Source organism: Lycorma delicatula, chromosome 1 (assembly GCF_047948215.1).
Source record: "Lycorma delicatula isolate Av1 chromosome 1, ASM4794821v1, whole genome shotgun sequence".
NCBI lineage: Eukaryota > Metazoa > Arthropoda > Insecta > Hemiptera > Fulgoridae > Lycorma > Lycorma delicatula.
This window is the reverse complement of record NC_134455.1, coordinates 5,351,629-5,361,250: the sequence shown is the minus strand read 5'-3', so window position 1 is coordinate 5,361,250 and position 9,622 is coordinate 5,351,629. Positions and strand designations below refer to the sequence as shown.

The 9,622-nt window shown below is 29.4% G+C and overlaps 1 non-coding gene across 1 annotated transcript; it reads left to right on the top strand.

Annotated features, from left to right (window-relative positions):
* Nucleotides 1-9,335: 9,335 nt before the first annotated feature.
* TRNAW-CCA (transfer RNA tryptophan (anticodon CCA)) lies at nt 9,336-9,407 on the top strand. The gene has a single exon. It is a non-coding gene; the product is annotated as a tRNA-Trp (tRNA).
* The last annotated feature ends 215 nt before the right edge of the window (nt 9,408-9,622 follow it).

Genomic DNA, 9,622 nt, shown 5'->3' with positions numbered 1-9,622 from the left:
ATTTTCTTTTGCTCTATTTTATTTTAATATAGTTAACCTAATCTTTAAAAAAAAATGTAAAAAGTAGGAAGGCAAATAGAAACTTTATTAATAAAGAAATAAAAAATTGAGGAAAAATAAACGTAATAACCTTTTAAATGGAGTATTATTTAAAAAAGATTCAAAACAATTTGGCATAGAAGCTTCAGTAGAACTGTACTATGGTTTATCTTTATAAGGAAAGGTAGGTGAACGCAAGAAGAAATAATAAAATTGTTATAGGATTTCCACTGCATTGGTATCTTCTCTACTTATATTTGATTTTCAATCAAATTTTATATATTTTTGCAATTTTTGTAGTTTTATGCATGGTAATATTTCTTTTAAAGCACCTACAGATTTATATACACGGTATGAATAACAAAAGAACTCCTTAAAATTCAATTTCCAACAAAGATAATATAAATTTTTTTTTCTGGATAAAGTACTCAATTTATGAGTAGTTGAGATAAAATTAGAAAGAAGACTTCTGAATTCTTTTGTATAACAGAAACATCCTGGATAAAATATAAATCACAGAATTTTACTAAAAATATGATTACATTATATAAAAATATTACTATTTTAAAGATATTGTATCTTATAATTAAAATGTTTAAAAATTTATTTACAAACTAATTTATAATTTGCTTATATTTGTTTCAGAAAGAGACAAATGAAAGTATAAATAAATTCTGTTCGAAATTAATTTAACTTTACAATATTTACATTCTGCAGTCAACATGAAGACGTACTATGGCTCCAAGAAAGAAACAGGTTACTAAAATAAATTATAAACTAAAAGAATTTTAACAAAATTATAATGTAAATTCAATCGATATTGGTAAATATATATTTAATCTGTTCCAAGGAGAAATAGTCTAATCGACTTATATCCGTGTAATAAATAAATTATTCTAATTATAAAGAAATAATGTTTCTATAAGACTTTTTATTTCAATTCTGTAACAACGGTTATTCATATATATTTTATTATTATATAAAATATGTTTATATATAAGAAGTTTGGTATAGTTTGATATGATAATTAATTTTCAGACAATATTAGTTAATTTAACCAGTCTTTCTTTCTTTCTTTCTTTTTCCTGTTTAGCCTCCGGTAACTACCGTTTAGATAATACTTCAGAGGATGAATGAGGATGATATGTATGACTGTGAATGAAGTGTAGTCTTGAACATTCTCAGTTTGACCATTCCTGAGATGTGTGGTTAATTGAAACCCAACCACCAAAGAACACCGGTATCCACGATCTAGTATTCAAATCCGTGTAAAAATAACTGGCTTTACTAGGACTTGAACTAGTTAATTTAACCAACCCAAGGTATTCTTAACCCTCTACTTTCATTAGTAATAAAGCTTTTTGATGTGGAATATCACGGCATGCGTGATATTTTTAATACATCAACTACAAGTCTTTTTTTTCAATGAGTAGTATGTGTAAAATGCATATTTATTCTTTAAGCATTAAGATATACTATTTTGGTAATTATTCTGTTGTTTAGATTTATGTAATAATATTAATAATAAATATTAATTTTTTTTTCTAAAAATTGATTATAATACTATTATTATTATTAGAAAACTATTCGTGTACTATGAAAATTTTCAGAAACATAAGAAATTAACTGAAACAAGTAAATGTTGTTATATTTTTTAAGAGTAACCAGCAAGAAAAAGAGAGTCAAAAGGAAAGAAGAAATTCAGTAAACCAGGCAGGTGAAGAGAAGGAACAAATTATTGTATAATTAAAAGTTAATAATATTATTTTAATAAAAAGTCTTAACGCAATAAAATAAAATTTAGAAAACTAAAACCAAGCAGGAAAATCAGCTCTAAGAAGAAACTAAAAACACGTTTAAACATTTTTATTCAAATTTTCACTGCCTTAGAAATCGGTGTCAAGTTAAAAACAATTAAAAATATTTATGGATTTTAAAGTTGGCTTCCTATTAATAATATTTAAATATGAAGAGGCCTACAAAACTTGTTGCCCCAGTGAAGAAAATCATTTGCAAGAAACGATGAGAAGAGAAACCAACAACTTGATAAAAATATAAGAAAATAATGCACAGAAACAACTTAGAGAGTTTTTTTAGTACAGAGTGTTGGCTAAAGCTGTCTGAAATAGTATTATATTTCAATTTAATAATTAACATATGCATTCCTACTAATTTTCTCATGTTTTTCCCTGAAAATATTTTGAATAAATAAACATGAAAATAATAATAACAATAATATATTTATATATATATTTAACAGTTAGAACTGAAAGCTTTCACGTAATATTAAGACGGTTAAAAATGTGGAAATTGAAATTTGTAGGAAACTTCTGCATATCAATAATGTTGATTTAAAGTCAAGAGAAGCTTCTAAAGAATAATGTAAAATTTATATCGACTAAATATATAAAATCAAGCTTAAAACTAATAAAGTAGTATCTCATCAAAAGAGATGCGTACTGAATAAAAATTAGGAATACGGAATAAATTTATAAAAGGATAGATTTCGTTTCAGGAATAATTTCATTCGGTCTTTGTGTTTGCAATCAAGAAGTTTGGCTGTTGTTTTGTGCAATCAGCGAGAAAGATGTTTAACTTATCATTATGAATTAGAGTATTGTTTAATAATAATAATTATTCACTAAGTAACACGGTCCCGATGAATAAAATGATTTTAAAGTACAGAACGCTTTCCAAATATTGCATAACAGGTTTTATTTCATAACATCTGAAACAATGCCTGAAGAATTGTTTGTCAATTTATTATTTTCAAAATAATTTTAATTATAACTAACTCGCTTAAATTCTCTTTAGATAATGTATTATTAAATAATAATATGTAAATGTAGGTAATATATTAATCATTTTATAATATATTGTAAATTACCAATTTGTCTGGTTCAGAATTCTCGTGAGCTATTTTTTCGAAGGGCTTATGGAAAATTTATAATTAATCTACATTGTACAAATATATGTAAAATTACATATAATGAATACTTTTTTTTTGTAAAATTATACCAATTGTAGTCATGTTGTGTGGTACTTTGTGAGATGAAAATTATTCTCGTTATATAGAAATGTTGGGGAAAAATACATTTTTTAATGTGCTGATTTTTCTGTGATAATGATGCTTCTAGATAATGTGGTCTCTATGTGACGGTTTAAGGAAGTAATGTCTTCTCTAGGATAAACTGGTTCCAAGTAGATTAAGACAGAAAATAAATGGATTAGTGTATTTGTATAATGCTTTTTTCAGGATGATATGGTTATATTGAGTTGAAAATAAACATTATTAGATGTACGTGTTTCAAATATAAATATCAATATTTAACTGGTATTGTACGTAAATCTGCAGGTATGATTTTACAGCAGCTGCACATAAACATATACATGTATGCTAATGTAATGCGTTTACTCTACTTGACTGTAAAATTCAGACTGTGATAACCCTATACATAAAAATTAAACTACTGTCTTGAGAATAAATAACGTTTTGAAATTCATTCCGTATTTCCTTTTAATTAACACCGTAAAAAACAATAACACAGTTATTGTTCGAACAATTTCACAGTTCGAAATCATAATTAGGTAGATATACCGCAGCTAAAAATGTATATGGCATCTATGGTTGTCTACACTACGAGTGTGTTAAATATTTCATCATAAAAGACTATAACTTACAGAATTACTTTGTAAACTAAGACTTTCTTTTTCCTGTTTAGCCTCCGGTAACTACCGTTTAGATAATACTTCAGAGGATGAATGAGGATGATATGTATGAGTGTAAATGAAGTGTAGTCTTGTACATTCTCAGTTCGACCGTTCCTGAGATGTGTGGTTAATTGAAACCCAACCACCAAAGAACCCACGATCTAGTATTCAAAACCGTGTAAAAATAACTGGCTTTACTAGGACTTGAACGCTGTAACTCTCGGCTTCCAAATTGCTGATTTGGGAAGACGCGTTCCCCACTAGACCAACCCGGTGGGTTTGTAAACTAAGACTATATTCCTTCGTCTTTACTCTGTCTTGAATATAACTGCCTTAATTTTATTCAAACATTATAAACCAATTAAATTGTTATTCTATTTTTAAGTAGTTGTGCCCACATACAAATTCGGAGGCATTGCTCATTATAATTATTTAAATAACGGTGTGTGCAATTGAAAATCTGCATTGGTAAATAATGTTTCAATACTCCAAACTTTCATAGTATATATTTACATATCTTTACAAGTCTATAATCTTTTTTTTTAGATATAAGTCTAACAGTACGCATCTGCCTTCATTTTTTTCTGCCATCATTTTAAAAAACAATATATATATATATATATATAAATATACACTCGTAAATACTTATTTATTTATTGCTTTCCAAATACACAAAAAAAAAAAAAAAAAAAAAAAAAAAAAAAAAACATTTTACGAGATAATTATACCTTCAGTTATAAAGGTAAAAAAATTTTTGTAACTGCGCGATTTAAATAGTTTCGAAAAAAAAATGCGTGAATGAACAATACATATTTTTTGAGTTACCTATCTCAACCTTTTTATAATCTAAATTCTTTAAATAGATTATCAGTTTTAATAAACTTCCTTCTGTTTTATATTTTTTCTGTAAGCTAATAATGTATTTTTAAAAAAGATTTATTACAAGTTAGTTTAAAAGTAAATTTTTTGATGTTCAGATTTTATTACAAATTATCGATAGTTTTGTATAGTTGATAATTTTTATATATCTATATATATATTTTTATATATTTTTTAGTGGTTGGAAATTAGTAAATTAAAATTAAGTTATTTTCTGAATTGGTCTCTTACGCTGGAGTGTTACAATTTAATTCATACTTGAATGCACAAAATATATACCTCTCAAACAACAGCGCCCGCTTTCACTTGTAGTTAAAAGTAGAATTAATTTTAACTGGCAATTTAGCAAATTTAATCATAACATCAGGTTTATTATTTTATTATTGGCAAAATATTATAAAGTACGTTAAAACTTTTAATCTGTTTTGATACGTGGTCTTGTTATGAATTCTTTTAAACTGCCAAAAGAGTAAATTTTAACCTTTTCCCATCACAATGCTCCGCGCTTCTTAGCGCTCCGCAAAAATAGTTGGTATCTGATTGCCTCTCTTCATAGTCTTATGCTACCCTCTTGTGAAAAAATTTTCAAAAAATTACAGTATATTAACGAGATTTAACAGATTCTGACAAAAAAAAAAAAACCTTACGATTGGATATTTTTTATGCCTGTAACAACAAAAAAATTGAAACCGTACAAAAATTACGATAATTTAATTGCAGAATTTTTTTTGCGCATTTCTACCGCGTTTTTTATTAGCGAAATTTTTTTTTTTTTTGATTTGTGTTTATGAAACATAGTTTGCTGATTAAAAAAAAAATACTTTCAAGCAAATCGGTTGAAAGTTGGGCAAAATATGATGAAAAACCCGTGTCATAAATTACAGATTAATTAGCATATCAGTTTCGAGAAATTTTTATAGTTATTTATTTTTTCTTAGCGTTACATATAATGTAAAATTTATTTTAAAAATTATAAGACTTCCTTAGAGCATTTATTACGTAAAAAAACTTTTTTTACAACAGAGTATTGCTGTTACACGCCACGGGGGGGGGGGGCAATAGAGTTCATGAAACGCATAATAATTACCCCAGTAATTACAAGCTATTCGGTACAAACAACAGTTATTTTTTATGTTACTATGTATATAAAATCGTAATATATATTATATATATATAATATATAAAATAAGAAATTACGAGCGCGCACTAGTTTTTACACCAACATATAAATCGCAATATGGGAGATTCCCCAAAAAAACAAAAGAATGAAATAGATGAAAAATAATAAATAACCTAAACAAATAAAATGAAGTAATAAATTTATAAATAAAAAGCTCTTACCCCTAGTTGGTGATATTTTGGCGTGTGTGATACACGAGAAAGCATCCATCTAAACAGAGTGGTACCTCACAAGCCACACACCTCCAGACTGATCTTACGCGAATGCCGTTTGCCGAGCACACAACGCATTGTCTAAAACTGTTTGTTCCCTCACGTTTAGGAAAATGTCTTGCTTCACAACTTTCAAGACGTAAAAATTCACGATTTCTTACATAAGATCCTCGTGCAGAAAATCTCGTAGGAGATGATGAAACAAGCCCTTTCAAAACCTCATTTCGAAACCATCAGAAGGATTGGTTCTTCTCCATCTTATTGCCGTATTATTTATTATTTATTGTAAGCCGTATAAGCATTGACAAGAAGCATATCAAAAATGTGGAAAAAGAGCATGTCAAAAATGTGGAAAAAAAGTTTTTTCGTCCATTTTGTCATGCGCCTATGTAAGTAATAGCTTGAAGACAGAAGATAAGATTGATCAACAGCCCCCATATAATTATTGTAATCTACAATCATTACAGGTCTCACGACATTTTCTGTACCGTGAATTGTTACACTGTATTTACCCTCTTCAGCAGGCCCATGAATAGAAGACAGAAGTGTTACCATTCACTTGTCATTGAATAGAATACAAGATATTCCATCCAGTGTCGTACGACAGGCTAACCGGTGTCTGGTCAAACCTAATTGTTTACGTCTGTTTCGTGTGAATTCAGCTGGCATTCCAGCACGATTGGATCGAGCTGTTCCACAAGCTAGAATTCCCACATCTTTCAGTCGTCGATATAATTGCAGGGATGAAAAAAAATTTTCCATATACAAATGATATCCACAATTTTCATAACCTGCAATTAGATCGATAACTGTACGTTCAGTAATTTTTTCGTTTACATTTTGTTCCTCTCGTTGTCTCCCGAGATATACATTCATATCGAATGTGTACCCAGAATTATCGAAAAGTCTGTAAACCTTTATCCCAAAGCGCTTTCGTTTACTAGGTATATACTGCCGAAACAAGACTCTACCCTTGTAGGCGCATAAAACCTCATCAACTACAATTTGTTGTCGTGGATTACAGAGTTCACGAGATTTCTGACGAGCAATTTAAAATATTTCGCGTACTCTCCAGAGACGGTCATAGTTACCAGTTTGCATTTCTGATTCTATCGGTGGATCCTGGTTAGTGAAATACTTCAAAATATGAAGAAAGACAGTTCTCGGTAATGTATTCCCAAACCAAGCGAAATGGGAAACCTCGTCAGTCGACCAGTATTCTTGTAAAGTGTGTCTTACAGTATGACCCATTTCCAGGATGATTGCAAAGAAACGTTTCATCTGGGCAAGACTAACGTCACCTTGAATTCTGTCCTTAGGTAATGGCCTATCAGGTCTACGGCTTTGAAAATACAAATTAGTTTGTGATGTTACTTTTTCAAGGATAGCCCCAAAAAACAACATAGATACGGCAAACGGCGTCTGCCCATGAATACGGGGATCAGGAATATATTCAGGCACATTGTGTAAATTCCTACGACGCTTCTTAGGCCGACCTCTCTTATGAGGAGCGGATTTAGCCAAAAGGTCGGGATTCTTTACAAATGCACCTGGTTCCGGAGCCGTAAAAGGCAAACTGTTTAGTGTGTCATATTTACACCTATCAGTACAAACTAACCAGGGATTTCCAAGAACCGGCAGACGACCTTCCAACTCGTAACCTTCGTCATCTGTAACTGTTTCGTCATTTTGGGCCCGGTCAGTTGGATTTTCTTGTAACTCCGCCGTGTCAAGTTCCTCATCTTGGAGAGGAAATTCAACAGCTGGTTGCATTTCAACATCCAACTGCACTGGAGAACGATAATGGATTTCATGAAATATATTACCGTTTCCTTCAGCATGTGGATGTAGAACTGAACCGGCTACATTTATTTTCTGTTCCGTGTCAGTATCACTAATCGAATGACCTGGATCATCATCGTCGCTACTAAAATTCAGGAGATGCGGTTCTGAAAAATCGTTACTCCTAATTTCAGTATTTTTGATGTCATCCAAGCCCTCAAGGTCGTCACTGTCATTTTCGTCATAATCTGAAAGTTCTTCGTCAAGAGCAAACCTAATCTGTTCGTCATTCATTGTCTCGATAAAAAAAAAATTACGGCAAATAAAAAAAAATCACAAATTTAAAAAAAACGCCCAATATGTGAAAAAAATCGCACTGAATAAAAAAAAACCGATGTAATTTTGAAAAAAATAATGAAATAATATATTACCAACGGAACGCCGGTTTGCGATAGTAAGTTACTTACTGCAGTTCACTCGTACTCACTCACACAATAAAGTAACATATGTTAGTATAAAGAAAGAGATTCAGTAAAAACTACGTTTTATAAAAATCCCCTCCACTTAAAAGGCTATTCGGATTGACAAAAAACTATTTTTACTGTATACTGTTATTCATTACGAATCGGTATGTGTTTCATTGATGCCGATATCTTTTGTCAGAAAAGATTTATTAGGCCTCAAATAAAAGTGACACATTTATGACCACAAATTCCTTTTTTTTTTGTGTGTGCCGTATAACATAACTTATTATGTGTTTCAATACATCGTTATGTTGCTGATATAATAAGCTAGTTTTGTAAATAATAAATAAATCCGTAACCCTCATAGCAATTATAATACACCAGTCACACACACACACACAAGCACATTTCTGAGAAAAAAATGGTCATATTCTTTCTTGTCCAAATAAAACATTTTAATTCGTATAACTATAGTTCAAATTGTATAATAAAACTGATTTCTTTGTGAATATAAAAAAATATAACCGACTTAGATCCCATATAAAATGTTTTTGTAACAGCGTTTTAAAACTGTCACCGCACAGAGCCACTTTACTGGCTTCCTGATCTGAAAAGGTTAAAAGGAAGGTTTGCGTTTTTTTTACTGATATGACTCGTTTGTTGTATCTACTGTTATAACTTTTACCGAAGTGGTGTGACTGCAACCCCGTTGAAGTAAAATTCAGTATTATGTTTTCACATCCTAAAGTAAATATTGCAGAATAAAAATAGATTTAAAAATTCATTAAATAACAGATGATGCAAAGAAACTTTGGATTAAAAACAATATATATAAATGGATTCTTAATCAAGTTCGTATTTATTGTATAAAAGTAACGAATTTATTTCTGATTTATTTTACAAATTTAAGCCTGTTTTTTTTTTTTTTGTAATTAATAACACATATTTACAATAAATACACAGTGTCTACAACACCCATAAATAAATATTCATTATTAAATAAATATATCATTCAATAAATATATTAGTTAATCTCTAATAAAGTATAATGGAATCAGCCGACAAGAAGACCTCGTGGCGCAACGGTAGCGCGTCTGACTCCAGATCAGAAGGTTGCGTGTTCAAATCACGTCGGGGTCAAAAAATTTTTTGTAACTTTTATATCCTAACTTTAAAATAGATATTTTAAATTATCCAACTATTAGGATATTTTAAAATTATATTAGTTATTAATATTTTCATAGATTTTATTTTCTGTTCAGTAAAAACGATCTAACTTTACTATAATTTATTTTTAAAATCATATTTATTTTCTTATTTTATTTTTATTTTTTTTTAACTGAATTTTTACAGGC